The sequence below is a fragment of the Protopterus annectens genome, chromosome 7.part0 (assembly GCF_019279795.1).
Source record: "Protopterus annectens isolate FY-2018-M chromosome 7.part0, PAN1.0, whole genome shotgun sequence".
In the NCBI taxonomy this organism is placed as follows: Eukaryota; Metazoa; Chordata; order Ceratodontiformes; family Protopteridae; genus Protopterus; species Protopterus annectens.
Genome location: NC_056739.1, coordinates 1272434252 through 1272451342, shown reverse-complemented (window position 1 = coordinate 1272451342; position 17091 = coordinate 1272434252). Strand labels below are relative to the sequence as shown.

The following is a 17091-nucleotide window of genomic DNA, read 5'->3' as shown; positions in this document are numbered from 1 at the left end:
GACAGCTACACTCACAGAGTTGAAATGACCTATAATAAAGGTTATCCATAAGTCGCATGGTACAACATGTGCTTCTACTTACACTAAGTGCTGTCTGCTTTTATCTTATCTTTATTACTCTCCTAGATGTAGAAAGCAACTTGAATGCTATCAGAAAACATCTTCTAGCCAGTGAAAGAAAAAAGTATTGTGTTTTATTGTCCTTATCAGGTTTTCTCCACAGAAACGTACAGTTTTGTACCTACCATAAATGTAGATGTTCGAGTGTTCACACTGCTGCAGTCATCACACTTGGGTTATCTGTCGTCAGGTGGTCCCGCAGTCAGCCCGAGTTCCAAAGTCTTGGTCCGGCGTCGGTTGCTGTTGCTTCTTCCCTGTCGTCAGTGCGACAGGGGTATAAAAGAGGCAGCCAATGCCATTTTCTTCAGTTTTTCTTGCCCCAGATGTCAGGTGCCCCCAAATAGGAAGGCAATACATAACCCTAAGTAAATTACATAAGTAGAAAACAATAGTTACAGCTGTAAGCAAATACACCATATAGAAATACATCTTAGAGATTGTATAAACAGGGAGCTAGAGATAAAACCCAGGTAAAAAGAGGGGAAGGTGGGAGGGTAACCTGGACTGCAGCAGTGTGAACACTTGAACATCTACATTTATGGTATGTACAAAACTGTACTATGTTCATCGTGTTACACTGCTGCAGTCATCACACTTGGGTTGAATCCCAAAGCTAAGGCTGGGCGGTTGGTACTAAACAGGGTCTGGAGAAGCTAGTAGGCCCTGCAAAAAGTACAGTTTTGTACCTACCATAAATGTAGATGTCCGATAGGCATGCATCTGCAGTCCTTACAAATGGGTTGTCCTGTCGTCAGGCAGCCCTTCGGTCAGCCGGATTCCAAAGTCTGGGTCTGGCCTCGGCTGGTGTCGCACTTCACCCAATGTCATAGCTGCAGTTCTTCGGGTATAAAGGCATCAGCCGATGCCATTTTCCTCAGTGTTTCTTGCCCCAGATGCCAGGTGCCCTCTAGGAGGCTAAATTTGGATAAATGCAAATGGTTCCAAATAGTAGAGAGCAAACAAAAAATAAGCATGTATGTACATATATACAAACAAATACACCATAATAGATTCCCCCAGCTAGCTACAAGATGGGCAAATACCCTAGGAGTACCACAGAGGGGAAGGAGGGTGGGTAATCCTGACTGCAGATGCATGCCTATCGGACATCTACATTTATGGTAGGTACAAAACTGTACTATGTCCTTCAAGGATGCATCTGCAGTCCTTACAAATGGGTAGAATACCATAGCCAAACTGGGGAGGAGGAGAAATAAGATTATGGTGTAGTTAAGATCCCTTGCAAAACAGCAGTGGCAAAACCTGCTCGGGATCTGGAGTATAAAGGTAAATTATAATGCTTGGCAAATGTATGCACGGAGCTCCAAGTAGCAGCCTCTAAAATGTCTTTGATAGCCACTCCTCGTAAAAAAGCTGTGGTAGTGGCTGTAGCCCTTGTAGAATGAGGCCTGATGTTTTCTGGAGTTTTCTTCCCATGGTAGGAGTAACAAAATCTAATGCAATTTCCTATCCACTTAGAGATTGTCTGTTTTGAAATTGCTTTTCCTTCCATTCCTGTTGCATATGCTACCAGTAGCTGGTCAGTTTTTCTATTGCTCTTGGTCCTGTCCAGGTAGTAACGTAATTGTCTATGTACATCCAAGGTATGCAACAGTCTTTCCCCTGTTCTGTGGGTTGGGGAAGAATGTAGGTAGGTGGATAGCTTGATTTAAAGATACCCTGGAGACCACCTTTGGCATAAAAGTAGGATTAGTTCTCATGGACACTCTATCTTGATGGAAGATCAGGAAGGGCTGTACTGCCATTAATGCCTGTAGCTCAGATACCCTTCTTGCTGAAGTGATTGCAAGCAGGAAAGCAGTTTTCCATGATAAGTACTGTAATTCTGCTGTTGCTGCTGGCTCGAAAGGAGGGAGTGTCAACTTTTCTAGCACAAAGTTCAAGTCCCATGCTGGCAATGGTGGCTTCCTAGGTGGCTTTACATTTTAATCCCTCTCAGAAACTGCCTGAGCAGAGGATGTGAGAAGACTGGAGGATCCAAGTTGTATTCTGCTGAAATAGCTGATGCATGAATCTTAATGGAAGAATAGGACAGGCCGTTGTGGAAGAGCTCTGCCAAGTATTCCAGGATGTTAGCTATGTTTACCAGTGACACATTCTCTCCTTTTGCAGTACTCCAAATGAGATATCTTTTCCATTTTGCTGAATAATTTTTTCTTGTTGAGGGTCTGCGAGCCTCCAAGATAATGTCTTTAACCCTTTGAGATAAATCTGGGTTATTTGGTCTTATGCAATGTTCCTGGCAGCCAGCTGCAGTGTTCTCAGGTTTGGATGCAGGGTTTTGAAGTTGTTCTGTGTTAACAGCAAGGGAACTAGGGGCAGAGGCCGTATTTGTTCCCGAGACATACTCCTCAGTAATGGGTACCAATGTTGCTTTGGCCAGTCTGGAGCTATCAGGATGATCCTTGGACGGTCTTCTTTGATCTTCAATAGCACCTTGTGCATCAAGGGAAGAGGTGGGAATGCATATGCTGTCAGGTTTTTCCAACTGAAAGATAGGGAGTCCACTTTCCAAGCAAGTGGGTGGTACGTCCTTGTGCAGAATTTTTTCAGTTGGTGATTGTGTGGGGATGCAAATAAGTCTATTTCTGGTAGTCCCCATTTCCCTGTAATGGTTTTGAAGATGTCCGGATGCAGCATCCATTCATGGGCATCCGTGGTTGTTCTGCTTAGGATGTCTGCTAGTATATTTTCTTTTCCTGGCACAAAAAATTGCTTGTAGCTGAATGTTGAAGCTCAGTGCCACATTCCAGAGGTCCATTGCCATCCGGCATAGCGGGTATGAATGTGTGCCTCCCTGTTTGTTGATGTACCACATAACTGTGGTGTTGTCCGTCCTTATCAGCAGTTGACCCTGTCGAAGAAATGGTCTGAATGCCTGAATTGCCAGTTTTACTGCCAGCATTTCCTTTTGATTTATGTGTAGGTGCAGCTGGTCTTGAGTCCATAAGCCTTGTATGCACTTGTCCAGCATGTGTGCCCCCCAACCGAGGTCTGAGGCATCTGTTGTGATGGTCTGGCTTGGTTGAGTGCTGTGGAAGGGCAGTCCCTTGTTTGATTGACAGGCCTGAGCCCACCATTGGAATTCTTGTTTCAGGCATGGAATTATTGGAATTTGGGTTTCTAGGCTGTGCTTGTGCTGAGACCATAAATTCCTTAGATACCACTGTAACTTTCTCATATGTAGTCTGGCATGTGGAATCAATATTATGCAGGATGCCATGTAACCCAGGGCTTGCAGGACTTTTCTTGCTGTTAGCTGGTTCTGCTTTGTTAATGCCATGAAGTAGAAAGGGAGTTGCTCCTGTTTTTCTACTGTCAGGAATGCCATTTGTTTTGATGTGTCCAGATCCGCACCCAAGAAGGTTATCCTTTGGGATGGTATCAGCCTTGACTTTTTTATATTGACTGTGTATGCCAGGGCTTGTAGTAGATGAATGACCCTTTCCAAATCTTTTGTTAATTTGTTTTTGTTGTCCGCTTGTAACAGGCAGTCGTCCAGGTAAGGGTAAATTTGAATTCCCTGAAGCCTGCAATGAGCAATTGCTGATGCCAGGCATTTCGTGAATACTCTGGGCGCAGTAGATAAGCCAAAGGGCAATGCTGAGAATTGATAATGCTCTGATCCTGCAAGAAATCTGAGGTATCTTCTGCAATTTGGTCATATGGGGACGTGCAGGTATGCCTCCTTGAGATCTAGAGTTACCAGCCAAGACTCCTTGCCCAGCATGGGAAGAAGCTGCTGTAGGGTCAGCATTTTGAATTTTGGAACAATGAGGTATGTGTTTAAAGCGGACAGGTCGAGAATAGGTCTCCATTGGTTTTCTTTTCTTGGTACCAGGAAGAGTCTGGAGTAAAATCCTTGCCCTTGTTCCATAGATGGTACCCTTTCTACAGCTCTCATCCTTAGTGAGTTATTTGTTCTAGAGCTTCTGTCTTCTGATTTGGAGGTAGGTTTGGCATTCCTCTCTTCCTTGGTAGAGTATGGAAGTGAAACCTGTAACCTTGGTCTATTGTCTGTAAAATCCATTTGTCTCCTGTGATGTAATGCCAGTTTACTGAAAATAAGGCTAGCTTCCCGCCTAAGGGTGCCTCTAGTTGTTCCCTGGTAGGCGGTGCCAGAGCCAAGTCACTGCGATTGTCCTGTGGAAGTGGTGGTGGCTGGATCTGTGGCTGTACCTCGCTGGTTGTTAGCCTGCCACTGACGTCCCCTGTAGGCACCTCTGGATTGACCCCTGCCTCTTGAGCGCCTATTCCTGCCTCTCGGAGCTCTGGAGGTGTCTGGAAAGGACCAATTCTTGGAAGGCCAGTGCCTGCTAAACCTTGGAGGCTGGACCTGCAAGAAATCCTTGACTGTCTGGACAGATTTTGCTTTCTCTTCCACCTTCTTCAGCACCTGCTGCGCAGGGGAGCCAAACAAATTGAGCTTATCCATGGGAGCATCTAGGAGCTTTGATTTAACATGGTCTGGTAAGGACTGCTCTTTTAACCATGCATGTCTTCTGATCACTGTGCCAGTCATGGCTGATCTAAAGGAAGCCTCCAGTGCATCATAGCCGCATTTTAGGGAATGATTACTGACCTGCTGGATGTTATGTACCATTTCCTGTACAGATTTTTTGTCTAATGGTTCATCCGAGGACAGTTTTTTAGTTAATTGGTCTAACATATATTCCTGATACTGAATCATGTGGAATTGACAGTTCAAGGCCCTAGCTGAAAGAGTAGCAGAAGTGTAAACTTTTTTACCCCATCTCTCTAAGGCCCTAGATTCCCTTTCAGAGGGGAGGGGGTTTTTAGTAGAAGTAGCTGCTACAGCCTTGGGTCCCTGGGAGATAGTTTCGGGATCTGCAAAAGGGGCCTTATACAAATGATAATGTGTGTCCGGAACCCTGTAGTACCTATCGGGCTTAGCAGGGGCCGGAGGAAGAGAATCAGGAGCAGTACAAGCATCATTAAAAGCATCATCCACAACAGTAAGGACTGGAGGAATGGCTAAAGGCCTATGCTGTGGCAAATGCAAAAAGGTTCTAAGCCTTTTCCTAGAGTCTGAAAAATCCTGGCCCTGCCATTGAAATTGTTCCCTCATAGCATGCAAGGTTTCCCCAAAAGAAAATTCCTCAGGCGGAGAGGCAGAAAGAATGGACTCTTCTGCATCACAGTCCTCATAAGGAGAAAAGGGGCCCTCTGGAGGGTTAGAATTATCTGATTCATCAGAGGAGCCATCTGAAGAAACTGGCTCAGGGGGCTCTACTCTAGTCCTCTTCTCTGGAGGTGGGTGAGAGGCCCTGTCTGGATGTGGTTGGGATCCCCGGATCAAAGAAATGAGATCCTCTACTAGACTAAGCATTTTTGAACTAGAGCTAGGCCTGTGAGAGGGGGTCTTAGCAGGCACAGATTTTGTAGTTTTTGCTGCTTTAGCCCTGGCAAAGGCCTTAATCAACATGGATGCAGGAGGCCTATCAGCTCTACGTGCAGGGGTAGAAATATCCAAAGGGATAGTATCAGATAAATCCTGTGAACCTGCAAGAGCAGGTGGGATTTCAGTAGCAGATTCAGCCAGGCTGGATGAGGCCTCGGTAAGTGGCAAGCTTTCGGCCGAAGGAAGAACCGTGGACTCTGTTTCAGCCGAAACCGAGACACTTGCGGTTGGCTTAACCGCGGTTTCGGCCGAAACCGCGGACCGCGAGTGTCGGTCCTTTTCCTTGCGCTTTTTAGAAATTTGTGTAGTCGGAGGATCCGACGGCATAATGTAAGCAAAATCGGAGCCGAAAAACTCTTCAGCAAATTCCGACCGACGTCTAAGCGTCCGTCGGTTGAAAGAAGCACAGGCTAGACAAGCTGCTACGTCGTGGTCTGGGCCTAAGCAAGGTAAGCAGTAAGAGTGGAAATCTTTATGAGGTATTTGTTTCCCACAAGTTAAACAGTTATTCACTTTTTCTGACATCGGCTGAGGCAAGAAAGAGTCCCCAACGGGGTACTTAGCTTTTTAGAAGTCTTCGGTACTTGTAGTAGTAATCTCTGGTTCTGACCGACCGGCACTTGCGAACAGCTTCTGCTTCGGGCACCACGCGGCAAGAAAGACTGAGGAAAATGGCGTCGGCTGATGCCTTTATATCCGAAGAACTGCAGCTATGACGTCGGGTGAAGTGCGACACCAGCCGAGGCCAGACCCAGACTTTGGAATCCGGCCGACCGAAGGGCTGCCTGACGACAGGACAACCCATTTGTAAGGACTGCAGATGCATCCTTGAAGGACATCTGCAGTGGCAAAGCCAGCTCTGGTTTTTGAGTATATAGGTAAGTAGTAGTGCTTGGTGAAGGTGTGCGCTGAACTCCAAGTTGCAGCTTCCAAAATATCCTTGGTTGGTACCCCTCTGAGGAAGGCTGCTGATGTTGCTGTAGCCCTGGTGGAATGAGGCCTAATGTTACCAGGTACAGGTTTCCCATGGTGTGTGTAGCAGAAATGGCTACAATGTCCTATCCATTTTGAAATGGTCTGTTTTGATATAGGCTTTCCTTGAGATCCTGCAACATAGGATACAAAGAGCTGATCAGATTTTCTGAAAACCTTTGTTTTATCCAAGTAGAAACGTATTTGCCTGTGAATGTCCAAAGAGTGTAGGAGCCTTTCCCCCTTATTCTGGGGGTTTGGATAAAAGTTGGGTAAATGAATGGTTTGGTTTAGAGCCACACTAGATACTACCTTTGGCATAAAGGAAGGGTTAGTTCGTAAAGAGACTCTGTCTTGATGAAAAATAATGAAAGGCTCCACTGCCATTAGGGCCTGTAGCTCTGAGACTCTTCGTGCTGAAGTTATTGCTAGCAGCAGGGAAGTTTTCCATGATAAAAATTGTAAATCAGCTGAAAAAGCTAGCTCGAAGGGCGGTAGTGTAAGTTTTTCTAAAACAAAATTGAGGTCCCAAGTTGGTGCTCTTCGGGGCGGTCTTATGTTCTTAGCCCCTCTGTGGTACTGTCTTAATAATGGATGTGAAAAAATAGGAGGATCCGTGTTGTAATGAGATGAAATAGCTGAAGTGTGGATCTTTATAGATGAAAAGGAAAGGCCTTTGTGCAACATCTCAGTTAAATATTGCAGAATCTGAGGAATATTTGGGACAAGAGGATTTTGGCCTTTAGCCTGGTTCCAGGCGCAGAATCATTTCCATTTGTCTGAGTAGGTTTTCCTGGTGCTGGGTCTCCTGGCCTCCAGAATGGCATCCATAACAGCTGTAGAGAGAAGTGTTGACTGGTTGTTTAGATAATCTGCCATGCAGCCAGATTTAAAGTTTTGAGCTGGCTGTGTAGAATCTGATTGTTTTGCTGAGTCAACAGATGAGGAATTTGAGGTAAAATCCATGGTGGGCCTTGAGCCATGTTCCTTAATACTGGATATCAGTGTTGGCGTGGCCAGTCTGGAGCAATGAGTATCATTTGTGGCCTTTCTAATCTGGCTTTTAGCAGCATCTTTGCCAGAAGAGGCAGTGGAGGAAAGGCATACACTGTTAGCGTTTTCCAACTGAATGAGAGGGCATCCATTTTCCAAGCTAGAGTGTGGTATTGTCCTTGTGCAAAACTTTCGCAGTTGGTAGTTTTGGGGGGGGGGTAGTCAAACAGATCTATGTCTGGGCTCCCCCATTTTTGAGTTATCATTGTGAATACTTGTGGGTCTAGTTTTCACTCGTGAGGATCCATGATATTTCTGCTTAGTTTGTCTGCCAATGTATTTTTCTTTCCTGCCAGGAATTGTGCTTGTAGTTGAACTTGGTAGGTCAGTGCTGTCTTCCACAAGGTCATTGCTTTCCTGCATAGGGGGTAGGAATGTGTGCCCCCTTGTTTGTTTATGTACCACATCACTGTGGTGTTGTCCATCTTTATTAGAAGTTGTCCTGGATATAGAAGGTCCTTGAAAGCTGTTAGGGCATTTTGTACAGCTAGCATCTCTTTTTGATTGATGTGGAGATGCATTTGATCTGCAGACCATTTGCCCTGAATACACTTGTCCTGCCATGTGTGCTCCCCAGGCGTAATCCGATGCATCTGTTGTCATTGTTTGCCTGGCTGTGGGCAAGGTGAAAGGCTGACCCTTGTTGAGGTGACATGCCTGAGCCCACCAAAGAAACTCCTGTTGAAGGCAGGGAATAAATGGCATTATTGCTTCCAAGCTGTGGCTGTGTTGAGTCCATACGCTTTTCAGCTACCATTGTAATTTCCTCATATGCAGTTTGGCATATGGTATTAGTAGTATGCAAGATGCCATGAATCCCAAGGCCTGCAGAATTTTTCTTGCAGGGAGTTGGGTCTTTGTTGCCATCATTTTGAAGTATTGAGTCAGTTGTCCTTGCTTGTCTGGCGTGAGATAAGCCATCTGGGCCGTTGTATTTAAGCTGGCACCCAGGAATATTATGTCCTGTGAGGGCACTAGTTTTGACTTCTTTTCGTTTACTGTGTACCCTAGGCAACTTAGTAGGTTTTTTACAAATGCCAGATGTTTTAAAAGAATGTCCTTGCTGTCTGCTTGAATAAGGCAGTCGTCCAGGTATGGATATATTTGGATTCCTCTTTGTCTGTAGTATGCAATTACCGGTGCCAGACATTTTGTGATGACCCTGGGTGCAGTAGATAAGCCAAAGGGCAGTGCAGAGAACTGGTAATGAGTTGTACCTGCTATAAATAGGAGGTATCTTCTGCAATTTTGTCTGATAGGGACATGCAGGTATGCCTCCTTGAGGTCCAACATTACTAGCCAAGCCTTCTTGCCCAGCATGGGAAGAAGTTGCTGTAGTGTGAGCATCTTGAATTTGGGTACTTCCAGGTATGTGTTTAGAATTGAAAGGTCCAGAATGGGTCTCCAGGCTTTGTCCTTTCGGGGAACCAGAAAGAGTTTTGAGTAAAATCCTTGTCCTTGCTCCTGTGTAGGAACCTGTTGAATGGCTCTCATGTCCATGAGTGCTGTAATTTGTCTTTGAGCCTCTGCCCATTGATTTGATGGCAGGTTTGGCTTTCCTTTTATCCTTGGTAAAGTGTGAAAGTGGAACCTGTATCCTTGAGTTACAATATTTAGGACCAATTTGTCTTTTGTGATGATGTGCCAATTGTCTGCAAAAAGTGCAAGTTTTCCTCCCAAGAGTGATTTGCTTGGCAGTCTGAGGGGTAAGTCATTGTGATTGTCTTCTGATAGTTTGAGACCTGTCTTCTCCTCCTTTCTGGGTTGTGGCACCCCATTGTCGTGGCTTGTAAGAGCCTTGTGGCTGACCTCTGCCCCTTAGGCGTCTGTATTTGCCCCTCTGAGGTCTGTCAGAAGTTGGAAAGGTCCAGTTTTTGGTTGGCCAATTTCTGCTGAAACGAGGGGGTTGGACCTGTAAACAATCCTTGACCGTCTGCATAGATTTTGCCTTATCCTCCATTTTCTTTAAAACCGCTTCTGCTTTCACACCAAATAAAACATCCTGCTGTAAGGGTGCCTCCAATAACTTTGCTTTAACATGATCAGGTAAAGTTTGTTCTTTTAACCAAGCATGCCTACGAATGACAGACCCTGTTACAGCTGCTCTGCAAGAAACTTCCAATGAATCAAATCAACATCGCAAAGTATGTTTTCCCACTTGTTCTGCTGCATGCAACAAATCTTGCATTTCCTTGTAATCAGGCTGCTCTGTATGAGTGCTCATTTTTTGTTTTAATTGAGACATCAAATATTGTTGATATTTCAGCATGTGAAATTGGCAATTTAATGCCCTCATAGCTAGAATAGCTGAGGTATATACTTTCTTTCCCCATCTGTCTAGTGCTCTAGAATTCCTTTCAGATGGTACAGGATTTTTAGCAATAGAGGCCTTAACCCCTTTGGGACCCTGGGAAATGGTTTCTGGGTCAGCAACAGGGCTTTTATATAGGAATTTATGTGAGTCAGGGACTCTGTAGTATCTGTCTGGTTTGGTTGGTGCAGGAGGTACTGCATCTGGGTTAAGGCTAGATTCTGAATAAACATCATCCACAATGTCTAACACAGGTGGAATAGCAAGGGGTCTGTGTTGGGGTAGTAAGAGGAACTCTCGGAGCCTTTTCTTAGAATCAGAGTAATCCTGGCCTTCCCAGTGGAAATGTTCCCTCATGGTATGTAAAGTTTCCCCAAAAGAGTAGTCTTCTGGGGGAGATGCTGAAGGAATAGACTCTTCAGCATCAGAGGCTTCATAAGGGGAAAAAGAGTACTCCTGTTCCTCAGAAGAATCTGAGGTAATGGAAACCTGGTCAGAGGAAGCGTAGTCCTCCTCCTGTCTAGGCCTTTTGTCAGGTGGGGGATGGGAACCCCTGATTAGGGTAATTAAGTCTTCGGCCATCTTAAGCATCTGTTTCTTAGGCATGGGGCTTTGCACTGGAGACTGCTGTACAGGCTTACTTACTTTTAATGGAGTTTTCAGTTTTGCAAAGGTTTTAATAGTAAGTGTAGTCGGTCTGAAGACACCTTCAGCAACTGACGGCCTTTCAACTGCACCTGAATCCCCATCAGCCATGGAGTCGGAAGGGCCTAAAGATAAAGGCTCTGGAGGCCCTGCAATCTCCGCTTGGGAGTCGGATGCAGGCTGGGGTTCTAAATCAGCGGTCGTCAGAGGCTGCTTAGGCACCTCACTGAAAACCGGAGAACCGGCAACTGGCCTAGCAGAAGCCTCAGTGTCTGGTTTGGGTCTCGGCTGCCTTCCTTATCTTTGCGTTTTTTATGCATCGCGGTCGTCGGTTGCTCCGACGGCATGGTATAATTAAGTTTTCTACCAAAATAATGTCAGGCGAAATCAAACCGACGTTTAATAGTTCATTTGTTAAACCTAGCACAAAACCGACAACCTGTGACGTTGTGGTCTGGGCCTAGGCAAGGGATACAATAAGAATGAAAATCCTTATGAGGTATTTGCTTCCCACAAGAAATGCAATTATTAACTTTTTCTGTCATCGGACTGAGGCAAGAAAAGGTTCGCCAATGGGGTACTTAGCTTTATTGAAGACTTCGGTCTGAAATTCGATTTGAAAATCTCAGGAGTCGGCCGACCAGCACTTGCGAACTGCTTCTGCTTCGGGCACCGCGCGGCAAGAAAGACTGAAGAAAATGGCGTCTGCTGCCTCTTTTATACCCCTGTCGCACTGACTTCAGGGAAGAAGTGACAGCAACCAATGCCAGACCAAGACTTTGGAACTTGGGCCGACTGCGGGACCGCCTGACAGCAAATAACCCAAGTGTGATGACTGCAACAGTGTAACACGATGAACATCATGAGAACCAGATACACAGTTGCCTTCAGCTACAAGCTTCTCCTGCTGGACTGTGAAATTTTACTTGCTACAGAAAAACTTTTCATTAAAATCAGTGATCTTTTATTTACTTGCTTCCCCTTACAACGTCTTGTTAGATCAAACCAAGGGTCGTAATCCAATTGTTCCTATATGCAAAAGAAAGGAAAAGCATAACAACTTTTCTTATATCATGCTTTTTTGTTCAGACTTTCTTCCCTTTTTACATTGCAGTAACTACATTTCTTAAAACTCAACAAGAAAGAAAGAGAAAGGGGCAACTGCTTACTTTAATATCCCTATTACACACAAAAATAAATGAAAAAAGCTTTACTTTATAGCATGCAGTGTATATCATGTTTTATAAAAACACTTGAAAACAAAAATGGCTTTACTTAAAAGTTAACCTCTTTCTTTCCTCTTCCCCCTCCTTAATGTTCTTCCAGACATTAATGACATGAAGTAGGGCATATGCTTTGGAGTCCCCTACATGTTTAACAAATTAAAAAAAGTCCAATAGTTCCAGGTTTTCTTGTTCCACTATATTTCACAAATGAGATTGATGCTTTGTAATCCTACAGTTGCTCAATTTCTGAGTTGCTGATTTTCCTCCTGTTGATCTCCATCTCCAGTCTTTGGTTCATGTCCAACACACTCCTGGTTCTCCTAGTCAACTCCTGTGCTTTTTTCTTTCACTCAAGCATTTTCCTTCTGAACAATAGAAAAGGTTTCACTGGCATATTATCTCTTTGAGCTTAGTTAGCACAAAAATGAAGAAGAATACCTTTCTGTTTGACAAACTTTTGTATTTCCTCCTTAGCATGTTCTTCAGAAAAAAAAAGGACTTTGACCCTCCAAGAAAAATATTTTGAAGATAGCTAGTATAGTAGCTTGAGTCTTACACTTGCTTCTGGACATTCCCTGATTTCTGGAATAAATGTACTCCTCTTCTGTAAAGTGAGGAATCATTTTCCACAGCCACTCTACTGTCTATAACTTTTAACACTTTGTCCTTCTGCCACAGTTTTGTCAGAGTCAACTCTTTGTACTTATAGGATTGCATCTTTACTTTTAGAGGCCATGGATGCTTTCTCATGACCAGGTCTGGAGCATACACATGATGTGCCCTTTCAATTAACAACTCCTGCTATGGAATACCCGTCTACCTGCTCATTTGTACTTTCATACAATTAAGACTGTCTGTTCCTTCCAGTTTCTCTGGTACAGAAGAAAATCTCAGGTTTTCCCTAAGTGCTCTGTCCTCTAATTTATTAATTTTCTGAAACATCTTTTCTTGAGCAGTCTCATACTCAGCCAGACTTTTCTTCATATTGACTTCTGTCTTTTTGCAGGTTTATCACCTCATCTGAATATCTGTTTAAAGCTTCTAACATTTTTTACAGTCTTTTATTACCTGAGCTGATATACTATGTGACACGGATATCACATCAGTGCCAACTGATGTAGATATCCCACCACTGACAACCAATATGTGATGACCCATCACTGAACCAGTAATCAAGAAGCCTCAATCCTCACCTCTAGCACTAGTGGGTGTATGTTCACCTCTAGCACTAGTGGGTGTATGTTCACCATGAGGATAACAGGCACACACACAGTATTTCCAGCTGCAGCTCTGCATCAAGTGCAATTTCCCCTTAAGAGCACACAGAGACCACAGTTAGTCCAGGACTGGTTTCTCCCTCTTTCTCTTTCTCCAGACACCCAGTAAGATTCCCCACTGGCACAGCTATAGAGTTGAGTCCTTAGCCAGGGTTCCAAGCCAAGTCCTTCAACACTCTTTCTGTCCAACCAGTGCTTTGTGTCCCTGCCCAAGTAACCGACACATACATACACATACACACACACACACACACACACACACACACACACACACACACACACACACACACACACACATGGGAAAGGCTGGCACAGATTTACTAGCTATGCCTCCCTCTGCCCAGACTATAAGGCAGTTATCACTACCACCAGAACCCCTTGCCAGCTACTTTTAGGCCCTTAACAAAGGGTGTCCAATTTTACTGTGCAATATTAATATGAATACAAATGGTAGTTTCACCAAGAGCAAGGCTATTAGGTGTGGTCCACACAGTGTCACCAAATAAATATGCAAGTACTCTCAAAACTTAAATATCTCTACACAGATCAGCCACCATGAAAGGTTTAAATATATTTAATAATAAATAATAAAAGAACAAAAAATGCCAAGTATATATTCACAGTGATATCAGAGTTCAAAATCACAGGAAATATTTAAAATAACACTGAAGGACAGGCTCAGACAAACAAAGAGAACAATCTAAACTAAGCTTCACTATATTCCTGACTGAAGCTAAGAAAATCACTATTCCCTAATAATGTAGTTAATAGAGCAAGGCACATGATGTGGTGAATGGTTCGTCTACTTGTCAAACCCAAAACAGAATACAGAATGCTCAGTCTCACTAAGAGACTTCTCAAAATAATATCTAAAATATTACTTCTGAGACAGCTTGCAGAATGACATCACTTCTGGTCATTTGACTTCTGGTTCTCATGCAAACTCCCACTGCTGGAAGCTGGCAGGACGTAGCACCTACCTGTAAAACTACACACACAAGGGCTTTTGCTCAGATTTTTGGCAGGTGTTGAAAGTCATAAAACAAATGCATACCTCCATACTTCCAGAGTAGAAATCAGTTCACCCCAAAGACAATACAGAAAGCTTCCTAGTACAGACTGTGTGTCTCTGGCTGCACTGAAACCTCTGAGATAGCATCTTTATACCCTAGCCTATAAAGTGATTGAATTTCAGATATTTTTATAAAGTTTGCTGGACTGAGGTTAACCCTCCAGCTTCCTCTGTTAAAACATATACATTTAAACAGTTATAACAGTGCACATACATTTCTGTTCTCTGCAGTAGGGCACACTGTGGATACATTTCAAACACAAGAACTTTACAAATACCTTTTCAACACAAATGTATGCACAAATCAGTTTGATACACACATGACGTACAGTTCTAATACATTTGTAACACAAACATATTGTATAAATCAGTTTGATATTCACAATGACATATAATTATTTACAAAATTCCAGCTAGCTGTACTGGCAAGTACCTCCTTTCATCATATACTTCTTCAGTGTTTTATTTATTGTAATCAGCTCTGAGCACATTTGACTTATTTCTTCCTCAAGATTACTGGAAGTTATGTCTTGCACCAAAGCCAGAGCTGTTTTTTGCAGAACTGCATGATTCTTCCCAGCCAGTGCTTTCTCCTTAGCTTTTGTGACTGATTTTCTTTCAGATTTTCTAAATTTATTTGTCACTGGCATCCAGCCAGTGCACTTACTAGCCAGTACCTGAAATTTACTAAAAAGACAAATACACTGATTCTCTTTTCCAAGTTTCTGTTTTCACACTGGGAGAGCTCAAATTAAGCTGTTAGTCAGTGTGCAGCCATCTTCGAAGACAGAGGCAAACACATTTTGATGCAAAATTTGTTCTATTAAATATCCACTAGAGCAGACCATTATGTCACCAAACTTCATTTTACCTCACTCTCTTCCTACCCACTTTTCCTTTCTCTACCGTCCTCCTGCCACATTTTCTTCCTTCTGTCTCTCTACCCTGCCATATTTCCTTTCTTCTCTCTATCTCTCATCCTCACCAAATTTCCTTTTCTCTCCCTCCCTTCTCTGTAAATAAACAGGTCTCAACTGTCCCTGATTTTTCAGAACATCCCTGATTTTTCTTAAAAAAATGATTTTCTGATAAATTACCAGAGATTACAATTAGTCAGTCAATAATACCAACTATTAGTGAGTTAGTACAATGGTTAAGGTCTTTGCCTCCCATGAGCAAGGTACAAGGTTCGAGCCTAACCTCCTGTCAATGTCTGTATGGAGTTTGTATGTTATCCTTGTCACGCCCTAGCACTGGCCCAGTAATCAAGGAGCCTAAATGCTCACCACTGGCAACAGTGAGGGACGTACACAATGGAAGGATGACAAGTAATCACACAGTAAAGTACATTTTCCCTTTGACCACACAGAGATCACAGTTAGTCTGGGGCTGGTTTCTCCCTCTTTCTCCAGATCTCCAATAAGACTTCCTACTGGTACAGCTATAGGGTTAAGATCTCAGCTGAAGGGTCAAGTCAAGACCTCCAGCACTTTCTCTGTCCAACCAATGCTTCGTGTCCCTGCCAAAGTAGCTGACACACACTTTGAGATTTGATTTATACACACACACACACACACACACACACACACACACACACACACACACACACACACACACACCTGGGGAAGGCTGGCACAGGTTTATTAGCTATGCCCCCTTCTACCAAGGCTATAAGATAGTTATCACTGCCAACAACCCCTATGTATCAGCTACTATAAAGGCCCTTACAAAGGATGACCAATCCTACTGTGTAATGTTACTATTATCCAAGTGATAAGCGTGACCAAGACTAAGGCTATTTAGGAGTGGCTGTACAGTGTCACCAAATACATGTACAAGTACTCTAAGAGCTTAAATATGTCTCACAAATATCAGCCACAAAGATAGGTTTAAATATATTTAGTAATAAATAATAAAATAACAAGACAATAAACAACACAGTAACTGCAGAGTTCAGAATCACAGGAACTATTTTAAAACAACATTGCAGGACAGTCTCAAATACATACATAAAACATCTAAACTAATCTTTACTATATTCCTAGCTATATCTAAGAGAAATTACTGTACCCTAGTTACTTATTACTAGCAAGGCAAATGCAGATGATGATGGATGGATGTTTCTAGGTCCAAAATAATATACAAAATGCCTAGTCTCTCTATCTGAGAGACTTCTTAACTTAATATCACATATTACTGCTGGGATAGCCTGGCTAACATCATTCTTTGTCACCTGCCTTCAGTTCCTAGGCTAACAGAAACTTAACAAAATTTAACATTTGCTCACACCTTGAAGTCATAAAACAATTAAACACTTTTACATTTGAAACCTAGTAATTATTCTGTTTCAAGACAATAGGAATACCTCTAGGTCTAGACACTGTGTCTACTTACTGAGAGAAAACACAATCGTAAAACACTTTACTTTTCAACTTATTTTCTTGACTTGAAGTTTTGCAAGTTAACTATGTATGTTCTATGTATTAAAACATACATTTGCACAGGTATATCGTTTATATAAATTTCTGCTCTTTTCCACTAGGGTACACTTCTGCACCAGTAGGTTAATATACACATAACATATATTTCTCTTACATTTGTAAGACAAGCATATGAATTATATTAATATTCACAAATGACACATGACTATCCACAAAATTCCAGATAGCTGGGCTGGCACTGTCACACTCCTGTCTCTCGTTGGGGTTCCTCCTAAAAATGTACCAATCATTTCCACCTAAAAAAAAAGAATGTAGTTGTAGGCTGCAGCACAGACTCCAAATGGTGCCTTTATAGGGAAGAGTTGTAAAGGAACCCAAAACAAGCTCCGCAAGTATGGCAAGGGTGCAGGGCCAAAAGTAGAGTTATATAGACCAAGTGCAGTATTCTTTAGCCAGGAGAACAAGGATCACAGGCTGTGCACTATGTCAAGACTAGCCACTCAGTGGGGTAAAGACTGGCTCTAGGTGATT

The 17091-nt window shown here is 43.1% G+C and overlaps 1 protein-coding gene across 2 annotated transcripts in view; it reads right to left on the bottom strand.

Moving 5' to 3' along the window:
• Positions 1–17091, bottom strand: part of MAP2K5 (mitogen-activated protein kinase kinase 5) — a 3489187-nt gene that overhangs the window by 2207306 nt on the left and 1264790 nt on the right. The window lies entirely within an intron of this gene.